Source organism: Dryobates pubescens, chromosome Z (assembly GCF_014839835.1).
Source record: "Dryobates pubescens isolate bDryPub1 chromosome Z, bDryPub1.pri, whole genome shotgun sequence".
Taxonomy (NCBI): Eukaryota; Metazoa; Chordata; class Aves; order Piciformes; family Picidae; genus Dryobates; species Dryobates pubescens.
Genome location: NC_071657.1, coordinates 43893315 through 43912242, shown reverse-complemented (window position 1 = coordinate 43912242; position 18928 = coordinate 43893315).

Below are 18928 nucleotides of genomic sequence, written 5' to 3'. Positions count from 1 at the left end.
AACAATGCGCCCTTGTGTCCAAGAGAGTTAATGGTATCCTTGGATGCATCAAGAAGGGTGTGTCCAGCAGGTGTAGAGAAGTTCTTCTGCCTCTCTACTCTGCCCTGTTGAGATCTCATCTGAAATACTGTGTCCAGTTTTGGGCTCCCCAGTTCATGAAAGACAGAGGACTGCTGGAGAGAATCCAAGGGAAAGCCACAAGGATGATTAGGGAACTTCCCTTATGAAGAGAGACTGAGATCCCTGGGACTGTTTACTCTTGAGAAGGGTACTGAGAGGGGATCTGATCAATGTGTATGAACATCTGAGGAGTGGATATCAAGTGCTTAGGGCCAAGCTCTTTTCAATTGTGCATAGTAATAAGATGAAGAACAACAGGTTCAAGCTTGAACACAACATTTCACAGAATCACAGAATCAGCCAGGTTGGAAAAGACCTCACAGATCAGCAAGACCAACCTAATACCTAACACTTCCTGATAACTAAACCAAGTGTCACATCCAGTTCTTTTTTGAATACCTCCAGGGATGGTGACTCCACCACCTCCATGGGCAGCACATTCCAATGGCAAATCACTCTTTCTGTGAAGAACTTTCTCCTCACCTCTAGCCTAAACTTCCACTGGTGCAACTTGAGACTGCGTCCTCTTGTTCTGTCCCAGATTGCCTAGGAGAAGACACCAACCCCCACCTGGCTACAATCTCCTTTCAGGAAGTTGTAGAGAGCAATAAGATCTCCCCTGCATGTTATCTTCTCCAGGCTAAGCAACCCCAGCTCACTCAGCCTCTTGTAGGGCTTGTGCTCGAGGCCTTGTTATCCTTCTCTGGACATGTTCAAGAATATGCTTGTTAAATTGGGGAGCCCAGGTTAGGTGTGGCTTAACCAGTGCAGAGTACAGGGGCATAATGACAACCCTGCTGCTGCCGGCAACATTATACCTGATACAGACCAGGATGCCATTGGCCTTCATGGCCACCTGGGCACACTGATGGCTCATGTTCAGCTTACTATCAATTAGTACCCCCAGGTCCCTTTCTGTTTGGCAGCTCTCCAGCCACTCTGAACCCAGCCTGTAGCACTGCATGGGGTTGCTGTGGCCAAAGTGCAGCACCCAGCACTTGGATTTGTTAAATCTCATGCCATTGGACTCTGCCCAGTCGGTCGAGGTCACGCTGCAGAGTCCTTCTACCTTCTAGCAGATCAACATCTGCTCCCAACTTGCTGTCATCTGCAAATTTCCTGATGACTGACTCAATCCTCTCATCCAGATCATCAATGAAGATATTAAAGAGGATGGGGCCCAGCACTGATCCCTGAGGGACACCACTAGTGACTGGCTGCCAGCTGGATGTGGCATTCACCACCACTCTCTGGGCCCAGCCCTTCAGCCACTTCCTAACCCAGCACAGAGTTTGCTGTGGGGGACAGTGTCAAAGGCTTTGCTGAAGTCCAGGTAGACCACATCCACAGCCTTCCCCACATCCACCAGGCGGGTCACCTGATCATAGGAGATCAGGTTGGAGAGGCAGGATCTGCCCTTCCTAAATCCATGTTGGCCGGACTTGATCCCTTGGCCATCCTTCAGGTGTGCAGTTATTTTCGCCAAGATAATCTGCTCCATCATTTTCCCTGGCACTGAGGTCAGGCTGACTGGCCTGTAGTTTCCAGGCTCCTCCATCCGTCCCTTCTTGTGTATGGGGATCACTGGACAGTTTCCAGTCATCTGGGACCTCACTGGTGAGCCAGGACTGGTGGAAAATATTGGAGAGAGGCTTGGCCAGCTCATCTGCCAGCTCTCTCAGCACCCTAGGATGGATCTCATCTTTTCCCATGGACTTGTGAGTATCCAAGTGGCTCAGCAAGTCCCGAACTAATTTCTCATTCATTTCTGGGGCAATACACTGCTCCCTGACCCCATCACCCAGCTCAGGAGGCCACTTGTCCTGAACTCCTCCTGCCTTACTGTTGAAAACTGAGGCAAAGAAGGTGTTCAGGACCTGAGCCTTTTCCTCATCTTTAGTTAGATTGTTCCCCTTCAGGTCTTGCTCCTCTTTTTAGCATTAATATATTTGTAAAAATGCTTTTTATTATCTTTCACAGAGGTGGCCAGCTTAAGTTCTAACTGGGCCTTTGCCTCTCTGATTTTTCTCCTACATATTCTAACAACATCCTTAAACATATCACAAGAAGCCTTCCCCTCCTTCCAAAGGTGATACAGCCTCTTTTTTCCCCTTAAATCTTCCAGGAGCTACTTGCTCATCCAGGCCGATCTCCTTCCCCACTGGCTCATCTTTTGGCACATGGGAACTGCCAGTTCCTGTGCCTTCAAGAGCTCCTGTTTGAAGTAGGTCCAACCCTCCTGGATCCCTTAGTTCTTAAAGGCTGCTACCCAGGGAACTCTCCGAATAAGTTTCTTAAACAGGCTGAAGTTTGCCCTCCAGAAATCCAAAGTGAGGGTTCTGTTGGTGCTCCTCCTTATTTCCCTGCATATTGAAAACTCCACTATCTCGTGGTCACTGCACCCTAGGCAGCCTCCCACAGTCACATCTCCCACCAGCCCTTCTCTATTGGAGAACAGCTGGGCAAGCAGAGCCTGACTCCTGGTAGGCTCACTTAACAGTTGCATCAGGAAGCTGTCCTCCATGTGCTCTAGGAATCTTCTGGACTGCCTCCTCTCTGCTGAATTAAGTTCCCAGCAGATATCTGGCAGGTTAAAGTCACCCACAAGGACAAGATCTGATGATCTTGAGACAGCCTCCAATTGCTTATAGAATATTTCATCTGCCTCCTCATCCTGGAGTCTCTAACAGACTCCAGCCAGGACGTCAGATTTGTTAGGCCTCCCTCTGATTTTAACCCACAGGTTCTCAATCCTTTCATCTACCTCAAGCTCTGTGGCAAAGAGCGACTCCCTAATATACAAAACCACCCCTCCTCCTCTTCTCCCTCACCTGTCTCTCCTAAAGAGCCTGCAACCCCCCAGTGTAGCACTCCAATCATGTGTATTGTCCTATCATATTTCTGAAATGGTGACTATATTATAGTCTTCCTGGTGGACCAGCACTTCCGGTTCTTCTTGCTTGTTACCCATACTGTGTGCATTGGTGTACATGCACTTCAGCTGGGCTCTTGATTTCTCAATTAACCCTAATTTGTGTCCCACTCTCTCTTCTTCAGAGAGACTGGTATCCTCACCCACCTCCTTCAGACCTAGTTTAAAGCCCTCTTAATGAGCCCTGCCAACTCTAGTGCTAGTACCCTCTTGACCTTTCTAGATAATTGCACCCCATCAGGACCCAGCAGGTCAGGTGCAGTAAAAGTTGGCCCATGATCGAAGAACCCATTGCTGGCACCATCCCCTGAGCCAATTGTTGATGGTGTGGGTTATCCTGTTCCTCTCAGTGTACACCCCTACCACTGAGGGAACTGAGCAGAACACCACTTGAGCTCCTGCCCCATCAGTCAATTGTCCGAGGGTCTTGAATTCTTTTTTAATCACCTTGGTGCCCTCCTTATCACAGTATCACAGTATCACAGTATCACAGTATAACCAAGGTTGGAAGAGACCCCAAGGATCATCAAGTCCAACCTGTCCCAACAGACCTCACAACTAGACCATGGCACCAAGTGCCACGTCCAATCTCCCCTTGAACACCTCCAGGGATGGTGACTCCACCACCTCCCTGGGCAGCCCATTTCAATTTCATTATCAATTTCATTGCTTCCATCTTGTATTATCAGCAATGGGTAATAGTCAGAGGTCTGGATTAACTTTGGGAGTCTCCTTGTGATGTCCCTAACCCGCACCCCGGGTAGGGAGCAGACCTCCCTGTGGGATGGGTTGGGACAACATATGGGTCCCTCAGTACCCCCCAGGAGAGAGTCCCCAACAACTATAACCCTGCTCTTTTTCTTCGTGGTGCTGGTCATTATAGCTAGTGGGGACAGCTTTGCCTTAGGCATCTCCCCAGATGGCTGCTCCTCAGCCCTCTCATCCCCACTGCTCTTGGCCTGCAGGGCCTCATACTTTTTATGCAAGGGCAGTGGAAGAGGAGGAGAGGGCTGGGATGGATTTCCCTTGCTACCCCTGATAGGGACCTGTATCCATCCCTCCCTGTTTCCAGGGATGCTTCCCTCAGCAGGGGAGATCTGCAGAGCCTGCCTCCACATATCTAACTCCCTTTTGCTTTCCCTTATTGACCTGAGCCTGGAAACTTCATCCTTCAGCTCGGCCACTTCATCCTTTAACTCCACCACCAGATTGAGGAGAAAGTTCACGTGGTCACACCTGACACAGATGTTTTCTCCTTCTCCTTCCCCCACCATTCCAAGTGCCACGCTCCAGCACTCTCTGCAGCCAGGAGCCTGGACTCCTGTGTGCTGATGTACCAACTCTATCTGGGTACATACTGTTTTTCATTGTACCTGGACACGTGGTGAACTTTGGTTACATCCCAGGAAAACTGAAGGAGACTGCTGTTTGCAAGTACTCTTTTAGTTTTGCTTCTCTTTTTAGGGTTAATCTATAAATGAACAAATGGCCAGACAAAATGGCTCAGTTTAGTCCTCCCTGCTGGATGCTGAAGGAATTAGTGAATATATTTCTTATATCAGCTACATCTAGGTGAGACATACAAAGAAGCAGTAGCTTAATCCATGAAGGAAAATAGCAATTTTATTTTTAAAAAAATGTGTATTCAGACTTACACAATAAAAACTAACGCCCCTTTCTTGTTGCCTTGCCTAAAACTATATGAAGTTTCTGTGAAAACTTCTTCCCACTACCAAAGTTACCCTGGTAGTCAAGTGTCTTAAAAAGGTATGTACAGACCCGCTTAAAACTTCATTGTTTCAAGTGCCAAAAGATGGGTCAACAAATAAATGTTTAAATTAAATTAAGAATAACAAACTCAGGTTCAAGCTTAAACCTTACCAGCTGTGTGTTAAGCATTGCAGAGAATGACTAACACTGTGAAAAGTCAGACCACTGCCCCCCTTTTTCTGTACTAGCATCCTAGTGTTGAATAGATTTTGTTGTGCAGGATTCCAGTTTCAGATCTCTGGTAGGAGACTTTCCCTATGTATTTTCTCTCTACAGATAATGCCAATACAGCAGCCTGCTCCGTAGATGACACTTTGTCATCTTCTCCGATACTGCTTGGAACAAAACATCTTTATACCAGAGACTGAGCTAGAGTGACTCCAGAGCATGTTGATTATATGGGGTATTTCTGCAAGTGCAGGAACCTGGCCCCTACTCTGCACTGTTTAGTTTCCCCATTTCTGTGATACTCTTGACTGTTGCAAAACAGTCAAGAGTATAATGATTCTATGACACTCCTGATTGTTTTGCAATTGTGAGTTCAGTGCTTAGCATACTAGATTTTCCAGATTTTGTTTAAATGTTCTTAATATGCCTACTTAGACACTGAGAGATCAGAGCACCTCCTGGAAATATTCATTGATAGCAATATGCCTTCCAGTTAAATGGCAGCCCTGAGCAGGGTAACTTTTGAGCTCTTTTGTCAGTCTCCTAGGATTTCACAGCGGTGTTCTAAGATATTTCAATAAAGAATAAGTCTATGATTATTTAAAGGTCTCTGTAATAGCATTTGCTGCTGCTCTTTGTGGGTAAATGGACTGTATATCCCTTGATACCCAGAGGAACGTCAGCTAGCTACACACCTACTTCAAGGGTATGCTTCATGAATGCAGTGACAGAAGAAATATCATTGTGTCCCTAGTTAAAAGAAGCTGGTGATTTAGGGTATGGCTTTCACTGCAGTTGATTAAAAAGTTCCTTTTTGGAGCTTTATGAGCTTTCTTTGGAAAAGTGAGGGTGGTGGGACACTGCAACAGGTTGCTCAGGGAAGTTGTAGAAGTCCCCTCCTTAGAAGTGTTCAAAACCAAGTTGGGTGGGGCATTGAGCAACTTGGTCCAGTGGAAAATGTCTCTGCCCATGTCAAGGGGGTTAGAACTAGATGATCTTTAAAGGTCCCTTCCAACACAAACCATTCTATGATTCTATAAGTCAGTTTAAAATAATGTTCCATTACCTCCTTGAGGCTAAGAACACTTAATAGAATCCTGGAGTTGGAAAAGACCTTAAACATCATCTAGTTCTAGCCCCACTGCCATGGGCAGGGACACCTCCTACTAGACCAAGCTGCTCAAGGCCCCACCCAGGATATGAACATTTCCAGGGTTAGATCCTCCACAACTGTTCCAGGGCCTCACCAAGCTCATGGTGAAGAATTTCTTCCTAACGCCTAATCCATCTTCAAGCCATTACTCCTTGTCCTGTCTCTCCATGCCTTTGTAAAAAGTCCTTCTCCAGCTATCCTGTAAGTCCTCCTTCAAATACTGGAAGTCTAATTTAGGGTCTCCTCACAGCCCTGTCTTCTCCAGGCAGAACAGCCCCAACCCTCTCAGCCTGTCTTATAGGAGAAGTGATCCAGCCCTCTGATCATCTTTGTGGCCCTCTTCTGCACCCACTCTAAGAGTTCCATGTCATTCTTGTGTTGGGAGCTCCAGAAATGGACACATTGCTCCAGGTAGTGTTCTCACAAATGAGGAGCAGAGTGGGGCAGAATCACATCCCACAACCTTCTGGCCATGCTTCTTTTGATACAGCCCAGGGTATGGTAGGCTTTCTGGATGGCAAGCTCACATTGCTAGCTCATGTTGGACACCATCAACAAGTATCCCAAGTCCTTCTCTTTAGGACTAGTCTCTATTCATTCTCTGCCTAGTCTGTGTTTGCTCTTGGGATTGCCCAGCACAACCCAGGTGCAAGACCTCACAGCTGGCTTTGTTCAAGCTCGTGAGACTGACACTGGCCCACCTCTCAAGCCTGTCAATGTTTCTCTGGCATCCCCTCCTTTCAGCATGCTGGTTGTACAGCACAGCTTGATGTCATAGGCAAACACACTCAATGCCACTCTCTATGTCACAAATAAAGATGTTAAACAACACAGTACTAATCCCTGAGGAGCACCAGTCATTACTTGTCTCTACTCAGACTTTGAGCTATTGACCATCACTCTTTGAGTGGCATCATCAAACCAACTCCTTGTCCACTGAGTAGTTCACCTATCAAATCCATGTCTTTCTAACTGAGACCATGATGTCATGGAGGACAGTGTCAAATGCTTTGCACAAGTCCAGGTAGATGACAACAGTTGCTATTCCCCTGTCTAACCATACTGTTACCCCACCGTTGTCCTTGGTTCAGCCATATTAGATGCCACAGATCACCTAATTTTTCACATGCCTTAGCAGAATTTCCAGGAGGATCTGCTCCATGACCTTGCTGGGTTTAGAGGTGAGACTGACTGGCTTGTAGCTCCCCAGGACTACCTTTTCTCCCTTTTTGACCGTTGGGGAACTTCATCAAATTGCCATGAAAATGCCTCTCCTTTATTTAAAATCTTGTGGAGGTGCTCTTCAAGTAGAATTATTTTTTGTTGCTGTTGTTGAGGAATTCTTTGTATTGCATTTTGGCAAATAAAAAATGTGTTTATTGTGAAGACAAAACAAGACCCATCTGTCACAAATGTCTTAGAATTAGAATCAGATTTCACAGATATGTTATTATTCAAAGCCTTGAGATCCACATTACTAATTACATCAAAGACTGAACTGAATGGTATCCTGTCCATTAGTAGGTTAACTATGTATGGCTCTGCTCTTTTGTGCACCTATTTCTTAAATACCAACAAGAAGGAATAAAATAGGAAAAAAGTGAAGCATAAATTAAACTAAATAAATTAGTTCCTCTAACCTGGCTACATCAGTTCTCAAATGGCTTCTTCTTTGTTGGCTACAGAATATTGGTGTAAATATTACTGATATCTGAGGGCCACATTGTGTCTTTTCTGCCTTAGGTACTTGCATTTCTTTTAAATCTAAGCTTAACTACAAATTCTTTGACTGTGCACTTTAGCGACGACGGAGAATGGAGTCGATACATCTGATCAATATGATCTAGTATTGTCCTTTATTGCTTCAGTATTGCAGGCCTATGGCTCAGGCCTATGGTGAAAACATGGTACAGAGCAGACAGTAGAGCTGACAGGCTAGTAAGAAAAGCATGGAGGAAAGTGCCCAGAAAGAAAACCCTTAGAACTTATATAAACTCGGAGGGCATTGCTGGCATGGCTTCATTGGCCCCTCACGAGTGACCACACACTATTACTATAGATTATTGGTTAAAGCAGTAATAACACGCGAGATTGTTGATGCACGTGTGCGTCCTGTTATTCTGAGATAACTCTCTGTGTTTATAGCTACCGGTGTCCTGCTTTGGTTACACGGTGCAGGCACAGCAATGTTCTGCTATGCTGCTGGCTACTTCTGCACCCATGCTGGACACGGCCTACCACCATGTCAGGCTCTAGGCCTACACTGCCAGATTGCTCACACTGCTTATTGCAACCATTACCACAGTGCACTATTCAGAGTTTGTTCTATTAAAACTTTCATTTTCTAAGTTCTAAATTCTTCATATATATATATATTGATCTCCAATCTTCTGAGATGAATATTTCTTAAGGAACTATATAAGGAAGAGTTATAAAGCTTAGTAGCAGGACTTTTTAGAAGATGACTGAAAAATATTAAAAGGTAGAATGTTTACTATCACTTTCAAATGTTGTACCCGAAGTTCATTCTTACAAATGCTATGATGCCAGAATTGCATAATATGAGATATTTTCTTTCTTTCTCTGCAAATGGTTCAGGTGGCTTTTCTATGTCAAATCTCTAGTAAATCTTTTTCTAGTTTATCATTTCAGTGGACATATGTATTTTCTCTCTTCTTAGTAAGGATTCTTAATTTGCTTTGTGTCTTTCTTCCTGATTGCTTTTTCTAACTTCACTTTTTAAGACCATGATGTTTGGGTGGATAAAATCTTGTCCAGCTTACTGACTGAAGTCTCTCTTCCTTCACTGGATTTTTATGAACAAGATTTCATCTTAGTGTTATGGATTTTGGTAGGTGGTTGTAATGCATTTCCATACACACTCACTGATTTATGTATGAATACTATAAAGCAGTAAGTTTGCTCACGGAGAGCACAGTGACTAAAAAGTAAACAGATATTTTCTGTTTAATGGTATAATGTCTTATTTATACAATGAGTATTTTACTTTGAAATATTTAGCTAGTTTCTGGATTCTCTCAACTAATGTACTTTCCCGCCCCCCCTTCCCACCCCTCCCATTTATTATGTTTTCCTGGTGCAATAACATTCTGTTGTTGAATATAGTTATTAAAAGTCTCATCTTCAAAGTAATTTATTCTATGCAGCATTCAAGAAAAAGGATTGTTTTAAAGAAGCCCATCGAAGAACTAACATCATTTGGAAGTTAGAGCAGTAATGTCACACATGCAGTCCAGAGGCAGTAAAGCACTAGACAGCAATCTCAGTATCACAGTATCATAGTATATTAAAGGTTAGAAGGACCTCAAGAAATGATCGGGTCCAACCCCCCGCCAAAGCAGGATCACTTGGGTAGTCTGCACAGGAATGCAGCCAGGTAGGTTTTGAAACTCTCCAGAGAAGGAGACTCCACAGCCTCTCTGGGCAGGCTGTTCCAGTGCTCTGTCACCCTCACTGTAAGACATTTCACCTCATGTTGAGGTGACCTGACCTGCTAGACCTAGATGAGCTGAATCCATCCAGAAAGGGCAAAAAGACTCTGGCACAAGAGTTACCAGGACTCATTGAGAGATCTTTAAACTAGGTTTGAAGGGGGTGGGTGATGAAACCAGTCTCTCCAGAGAGGAGAGAGAGGGAGGTAAACTACAGTCAGTAGGCCAACGTGGATTTAGGAAGGGCAGATCCTACCTCTCCAACCTGATCTCCTACGATCAGGTGACCCACCTGGTGGATGTGGGGAAGGCTGTGGATGTAGTTTACCTGGACTTCAGCAAGGCCTTTGACACCGTACCCCCCAGCAAACTGCTGGCCAAGATGTCAGCTCGTGGCTTGGACAGCAACACTCTGTGCTGGGTTAGGAAATGGCTGGAGGGCCAGGCCCAGAGAGTGGTGGTGAATGGTGTCACATCCAGCTGGTGGCCAGTCACTAGTGGTGTTGCCCAGGGATCAGTGCTGGGCCCCATCCTCTTTAATATCTTTCTAGATGATCTGGATGAGGGGATTGAGTCAGTCATCAGGAAATTTGCAGATGACAGCAAGTTGGGAGCAGATGCTGATCCGTTAGACGGTGGAAGAGCTCTGCAGAGTGACCTTGATTGCCTGGACAGATGGGCAGAGTCCAACGGGATGGCATGCAACAAATTCAAGTGTTGGGTTTGGCGACAGCAATCCCATGCAGAGCTACAGGCTGGGGTCAGAGTGGCTGGAGAGCTGCCAAACAGAAAGGGACCTGGGGGTACTGGTTGATAGTAGGCTGAACATGAGCCATTAGTGTGGCCAGGCAGCCAAGAAGGTCAATGGCATCCCTGCCTGTACCAGGAATAGTGTGGCCAGCAGGAGCAGGGAAGGCATTCTGCCCCTGTATTCAGCACTGGTTAGGCCACACCTTGAGTCCTGTGTCCAGTTCTGTTTAGGAAACTGTATCCTCAGTTTAGGAAAGATGTTGACTTGCTGGAATGTGTCCAGAGAAGGGCAACAAAGCTGGTGAGGGGTTTGGAGCACAAGCCCTATGAGGAGAGGCTGGGGGAGCTAGGGTTGTTTAGCCTGGAGAAGAGGAGGCTCAAGGGAGACCTCAGGGGAGACCTCAGGGGAGTTACCATCACTAAAGGTGTTTAGGAAGAGACTGGATGGGCTGCTTGGTGCCATGGTTTAGTTGATTAGATAGTGTTAGATGATGCACTGGACTCAAAGGTCTTTTCCAACCTGGTTAATTCTATTGTATTCTATTCTATTCTATTCTATTCTATTCTATTCTATTCTATTCTGTTTTTAAAAGACTTAATATGGATATCCCATGTGATATAGCATAGGAGATCCTGCTCTGGCAGGAGGGTTGGACTGGATGATCTTTTAAGGTCCCTTCCTGACCCTAAAATTCTGAGATTCTGGGAGTGCTGATTGACAGTCATCTAAACATACGTCAGCAGTGTGCCCAGAGTGGCATCCTGGCCTGCATCAAGAATAGTGTGGCCAGCGGGAGCAGGGAAGTCATTGTGCCCCTGTACTCAGCACTGGTTAGGCCACACCTTGAGTCCTGTGACCAGTTCTGGGCCCCTCAGGTTAAGAAGGACATCGAGACACTTGAACATGTCCAGAGAAGGGCAATGAGGCTGGTGAGAGGCCTTAAGCACAAGCCCTATGAGGAGAAGCTGAGGGAGCTGGGATTGTTTAGCCTGGAGAAGAGGAGGCTCAGAGGAGACCTTATTGCTGTCTAGAACTACCTGAAGGGTGGTTGTAGCCAAGAGAGCTGCATCAGGCTCGAGGTGAGGAGAAAGTTCTTCACTGAGCGAGTCATTCTCCATTGGAATGGGCTGCCCAGGGAGGTGGTGGAGTCACCATCCCTGGACGTGTTCAAGAGGGGATTGGACGTGGCACTTGGTGCCATGGTTTAGTCATGAGGTCTGTGGTGACAGGTTGGACTTGATGATCTTTGAGGCCTCTTCCAACCTTGGTGATTCTGTGAATGTCATCACTTGTAATATAACTGTTGTAGTTTGAGCTATCTGATGCTATCTGTTTTTCACATCAAAAAACACCACAGAAAAATAATCCTGTGTAAGTGGAAAAAAAAAATTGCTACTAATGAATATGGTGAGTAAAATTTCCCTAATGATGCTGGGGTTTATAGTCACACTGCTTCTTGTTGTGAGATTCCCATATTATTTTAGTTTGCCTGTGACTCTAAGAGACAGAAAGAACTTACTCCACAGTGATAGCTGGAGCTAATGTGACATTTACCTTTTGTAGTGTAATGGTAGAGGTGCACTCTGGGGTGGATATTGTTTGTTACTGCACATATATTTATTGTAGTTAACTGAAATACAAACTGCAGAATGGATATACCACTGCTGTGCAGAGAACCTGGCTGCCCCTCTGCCTTACCACTGCACCAGAAATAAGATCCTTCCCACTCCTTCAGACTTGTTTTGTGTTTGGGAATGAAAAGGTGTATTCTGAAGTATTCTTGATCCTGTTCACCCATGATGTGGAAGGTAGGTATTTGTAACCTTCTGCAATGAATGCCTCAGCTTTTGAATCTGTGTTCTACTTCCCTACGTGGACAGTCTGTGAGATCAGGACCATCTTTCCCTCTCCTCTGCTTTGCCACATCTTATAAAACTGTGGCTTTTTCTTTAATCATGTGATCTCTCATTACTGTGATGTTTGGACCTTTATATATGCTCCATAATATGAAGTACTGTTAGTTTATTTGCAGAACTATTTGTTACCTGCACTGAGGGAATAACAACTTAGTTTATCCAAAAATCTTTGCAAAAACATTTTACAAGTTATTCTGTATAAGGCTTTTCTGTCTGAATGTCATGATATATCTATGCAAAATGAAATCCAGTAAAACAAAAATCATTACTCAGTTACTTTAAACAAGACAGGCAAGACAGAGAATATTATTTTTCTTTCACAAGTCTAGGCTCTTTAAATGAAAACTCATTTTTATGAGTTTATAGTCTGCCTTTTCTATGTACTTATAAATAATAGTTAAAGCTGCCTTTTGAACAGACATTACATATTGAAATGTTTGAGTGAGAGAGTAGATAGGCTTTTCTGCCCTACAAAATCTCTCTGGGTGAGTCTATATGATTCAGCCATATGGCTTTTAAAGCCAGAAAACAGCACACCAATTCTCAAGTCGTTATATGCCAGTTATATCTGAAAAGCACAAAAATCTTGGAAGTGTTTTTGTAACTGTGTTTTCCCATGCAATATTTCAGATGGCTGATTAAATTCTTTGTTGGTCTTAGATAGGCACAACACAGCAAAGCCTACACTATTGGCATTAGTACAAACATCACATTACTAAACTTCTGGCATTCCCATGAATTCCCAGTGCCTCTGAAACCCTCCTAGCAGCCCTAGTTTTGCCAGGTTTTACAGGATCAAATAGTAAGGATTTATCCTTTCTGAAGTTAGCGGCTCGCAGGGATGCAGGGCACTGTCTTATGCTGTTGCGACCTCTGCTGGACTAAGGTACACCTCTTTTTGTTTTGTTTGGGTTTTCCTGGGTTATTTTTTAGTAAACTGGGAAGAAAAAAAGACACTTTTTATTTCATTGTAAGCTTTAAACATTTCTTATTATTCATTCAGGTAATGCATTAATTCATATAGGTGGCACTTACCAATGTGGAACTAATGATTAAGTACTCAAACACACAGATGTTCACTCTGCTAGTAGAAGACAAAGATCCTAGTCAGATTTGGAGAAGCTGTGGATTGGGAACCTCACAAACTGATAATAAGGTTAAGCTACCTCTAAGAGCTTACACATAGTTTAAAATGTGATGCATTCAGTAAACTTGATGAAGAAAAATAGCTGAAAAAGGAAGGGGCCAAGCAGAAGAAGGCATTATCCACTCTGGGGTTTGTTTTGTTTTGCTTTGCTTTGCCCCTTTTTTTTTTCAGTTGGTTGGTTGGGGTTTTTTTGTTTTGTTTTGGTTTTGGTTTTGTTATTTTGGTTTTTGATTTTTTTTCCCCTTTGGTTGACTTTAAATTACATTCAGGAATTATTAAAATGAGTACACAAGGCATCCTTCTGTGCTCAGTGAACTATTTACTAAATAATATTTACTAAATAATTAAATGCTGGATTATAATCTATCTATAGTAGGTAGCGATAGAACTAATATGGTAGAAGCGAAACTACAAGTGATGGCTACAGTTAGCAAGGAGAAAATGCAAAAAGCAAGATTTCATGAGATGATTGAAGGATGAGAGAAAGAACAAGACAGAATTAAGGTACAGAATTTCATTAAGCTCAGATTCTGTCAAGAAAAATGTCACTTATTTGCCTTTCTCTAGTTAAAGCTGAAGAAATACTAAGATACACTATCTCCTAGTTCAGATATTATGTAATATAAAAGTACAAAAGGCATTTTACCAACCTTATGTAATTTGGCTTTGAAGCACCTTCTCATACAAAACAAACAAACAAAAATATCAGACAAAAAAAGGCAAAACAAACAAACAAAGAAGGTAAAGGTGGCATTCAAATGAGTACCTTTTTGGAAACGTTAAGAGTCATGTTGGAAAATCATATACTCTTAAAATATATAAATATATAAATATAAATATAAATATAAATATAAATATATACATAAAAAAATCTATCCAGACTGGGCTTGATGAGTTAACTGTCTAAGTAACCTTACACACAACCAGGGGGGTTTTCCCTTATGCTATTCTGCCAAATTGCAGAATTCTACCAATTGCTGCCTTCCAGTATTTTAAGGAGGGCTTACAGGATAGCTGGAGAAGGGGGGCATGTAGAAACAGGACAAGGGATAACATCTTCAAGCTGAAGGAAGCTAGATTTAGATTAAATGTTAGGAAGAAATTTTTCACCATGAAGTTGGTGAGGCCCTGGAGCAGGTTGCCAGAGAAGTTGTGGAGGATCAAGCCCTGGAAATGTTCATAGTCAGATTGTACAGGGCCTTGAGCAAGATGGTCTAGTAGGAAGTGTCCCTGCTCATGGCAGTAGGGTTGGAATTGGATAATCCTTCCAATCCAGACCATGGGTTGGAATTATGGGATGTATACAGTGGGCACTCAGTTTCTCTGGAATCTGCCACTTGTGGTAATTTGTCACCACAGCCCAGAGTGCCTCTCTTCCAGTGCATGTTATGGCACTTTACTCTGACAGAATATTTGCTTTCCACTGAACAGAAAAGTTCATGTGATAATAGGAACTACCAAGTGCCAAAGAGCTTGTTTTAGCAGAAAAAAAAAAGTGAGAGCACAGTTTACAATATAAGAGCACCCATCTGCATGATGCTAATTCAACATATGAAAGCATCAGTGGCACAGGCAGAGCTGTCAGTCTTCTTTTGCATGCTAGGTAGTACTGAAGCTGAATGACAAAAAGAAGCTGCTTATTAATAAATCCCACAATTCCACATTTTTAATCTAATTTCAACTGTAACATAAAATGGTTTATAGTCCACCAGCATCCTTGCTATGCATGTTCATCAGAAGTACTCAAAAGTGCCAGACTGGTGCTAGACACTGGTGACAAGACATGCCTTTAAAATTGTATGAGTGACATAAGAATTTTCGGAGGATTTCAGCCTCTATTGCCTGTTAGAAGCAATAGCAAGGTTTATGAAGTGTTCGGGAAAATGGCAGGAAAGAGGAGAGTAAGGCTTTAACTTGTTTCCTATGCTGAAACTAAGGGAAACCAGCTGGCTGGGATCAAGAGTTGGCAGCCATTGTTCTGAGCCTCTGCTCCCTTCCTAAGCAGCTGCTACACCAATCAAAGCCCCACAGTTTCACACAGCCTAGATTCACACAAGGAAATATGTCAGTGTGTATTTGACAAACAACCATGCTGGCATTTGAATCTCACCAACCACTACCATAGCATCATACTGCCTCTGACACAATCTTCTTTGCATTATGAATATATTTGGTGTCACTACATGAACCAGCTGTGTGAGACAGCTCAACTACACACAGCAGTGCAGCTTAGTATCCCACTCCAATGCTGCAGGATGTTATCACTTGAGCTGTCAGAGGAAGCTCTGTGAGTCTCCTGCTGTGATTTGCGAAGCACCTCTGGAGGAAACCTGTTGCTGAATCACTTCCATATTCGCTTAAGCCAGCAGGCTGAGCCACAGCCAGACACATCCTTTCTCCTTGCTATCTCCTCTGACACCAACACCCTGGAAATACTTTATTTCCACCCACCAGAGAGCAATAAAAAGTTTAAAAGTCTCCCAGTGACAGACAATGCATCAAAGGAGCATGACAGCTTCACTCTGAACTATCACAGCGTTCCTGTGCCAGGAGAGTGAGAACTGCATCATTTCCCTCCCAGTTACAAGATAGGTGTATATGCTTACGTGTTTTGCCTCTCCAAATTATGCTGTGCATCCATAAGGCAACCACATACTTCAATACTGAATGCTGCTTCCTGTTTACTGGACTGTAACTAGGCTTATGAATGCATTAGAGACTTTAGCTGATCTGAAATAGATGAACAAAGCAGAGAACTCACATGAAAGTATACTATCTATTATTAATCTGACCGTAATAACTTGAAGAACAGCTATCACTGAGTATGTTTTTAACCTGGTAGATAACATCAACTATCCAGTAGCAATACTTGAGTACTATGTAATGTAATTATATAGGGATATATCTGTAGTTCAGATTCGGTAAATTGCAAGCAGTAGGTAAAGCAGAGTTTGACTCAACTATTCAGACCCTTCTGTCACTAAGTCCAAGTCATTCTCCAAGTTAGGGAAATATTGCTTTTCATACCTTTTTTATGAAAGGTGCGCTACTCAGATTTTAATGACCACCATATCATTATAATTATTCTTTTCTGGTTATGTGACATGAACAACAAATCTTATAGTGAATTCACAGCTGAATTTTTCAACAAAGGACAGAGCAGATGCTACCTGCTTTTGAAGTTAATCTCTAGCCATAACAGCCTGTTTCCTCATGGATGACTAGAAAATGGAGAAAAGATTCATCTTAGATAAATTCTGTTTTCCACTGAGCATTTTGTGTTTGTTTGGGGTTTTGTTTTGTGGTTTGGTTTGTTAATTTGTTTTTTGTTTTTTTTTTAACAGGATATTAAAATGATTCCTTGGGTTTAAATATCTGTAAGCTTTACAAGAGCTCTGCACACAGATATCCATGGACATTTTTACTGTACGTACTATATTTTCACATCCCAGTGTTAGAAAGGATATGTTATAAAAACTCCTCTCACTTGTTGTGAATTTGGTGCAGTCGGGAATTAATTTTGTCCTTTTGCTTCTGTGAACATACACACATTCTGCTTTGCAGCTGCAACTCAGGCAGATACTGGGGGAAAGCAGCTAAATACTGACATCGTAAGATTCAACAGCAGAGAAAGGATGAATAGGAGAAGGCAGATGTACTCAATAATCCATCATTTAACAGGAATTATCATTTTCATAGATCAGGAAGAAATTAAATCTTTGGAAGGGACTGCAAAATATTTTTGAGGTCTCTCTACCAGTATAATACTATAATGAAGTGCACTTTCATTACACAGAAAACTATACAAAATGTTCAATCAAATGCTATAAAGACAGTGTATAAACTCAGCAGAGGAAGATGTAGGACATTGTAAGATGCACTGAATCTTGATTTCACCAAAAGTAATCAGATGACAGAGCCCTAGCACAATTTCCAGGTCAACAGTTATAGAAGAAATAAAACAGTATCCACATCACTAATGAAAACAAAATTTATTCTGTTTCTATGAGCAAGATCATGTGCCATGATTTGAATAACAGTAAATATTATTCCTGCTGTCAAGAGTACTTGTTACCCCTTCAGCACAAGGATGAGGCAGAGACAACAAAAAAACCAAAATGAACTGAAAGACTCAAAATATAGGAAAGACTAGGAAAATGTTCTAGGGAAAGGAAATGAGACTTAAAATCTGATCATGCAAAATTATTGCAATCTCAAAATTACTTTGCTAAGTAAACAGCAAGTTTTCTTTCAATACAGATTTAGCATACATTGAAACATTGAACACCAAAATGTGCAAGATCACATCTTAGTATGCACACCTTAGTATTCACTAAAACATCAAACATTGAAATGTGTAAGATCATATCTTGACTGCTAAGTCAATGTTATGTTATCTGTATGATCGCAGAGAGTCAGACAGAGCTAAATGCTATGAAACATTGAAAGCAGATTGAAGCAAGAGTAAGAATAAGAATTAAATATATCATTTTCAGTGACAGCAGCCTGACACTGATCACAAGGCATGAGCAACATCTAGGCTTGTTATTCATTCTCCATATACAGATGCATTTCGAGAGCACATTTATTGTAGAAAATTGATAAGCATACAAGCCTAGCAGAAAGTTCCTCAGAACAATTTCAGAATTTCAACTAGGGGATTCCTTGCTGAATCTCTCCCATTCATGATGCAAAGCAATTCCCCAGAATAAAACACTAAGCTTGCTAATAATGAGAAAGCCTTTAATGCTTACAGAAATGTTTTACTTGTAACAGAACAAAGATTCCTTACTACCATATCTGTACATATCTCAACATGTTCTATACATTTCAGGGAACCTGCACACACCAAAACCAGTTTATATCTCTAATTTATGCCAGCACTCCTTGAAAAACTAAAATGGATCATCAACACATAAAGTATCTTTGCAATTAGTTTCTTCACTTCTATAAAAAATCTTCTGTTTTCCAAGGAATATCCAGTGCTTTCTTATTTTGAAATGTAATCAAACAGTGAGCTTGTAGGGGAAAGTTTATCTTAAAAACACGGAAGCACTAGAGAACTGTGGACTATGGTAATCTCAATAAGGCTACCAACAATGTTATCAGTTTCTGGGCTTAAACCTTAAAAATTTAAAAATTAATCAAGTTAGAAGATGTCAAATTAACAGACAGTTTGAACTGATCCACTTTTTGCATCTAAAGTCCATAGATCTTATCTCAGAAAGATGAAGCAACCTACGCTGCAATCAGCAGTACATTTTCTAATTTAAAATACATGACTCGCTGCACCCTATATGCTGACATAATGACATAATTCACTTGTCTTCTCCTTTAGTAACAGATTTCTTGCTTGTTCACTAGAAAAGACCCTCCCTGGAGTTACTGCCACCTGGAATTACTGGAATTAGGAAAAGGAGAGAATACCCACATGCTGAAATGAAAACAGATATAATGATGCAGCCAAACCAGTATCAATAAAAAGTACACAATGTTATGCCCAGCCCAGCAAAGGTACA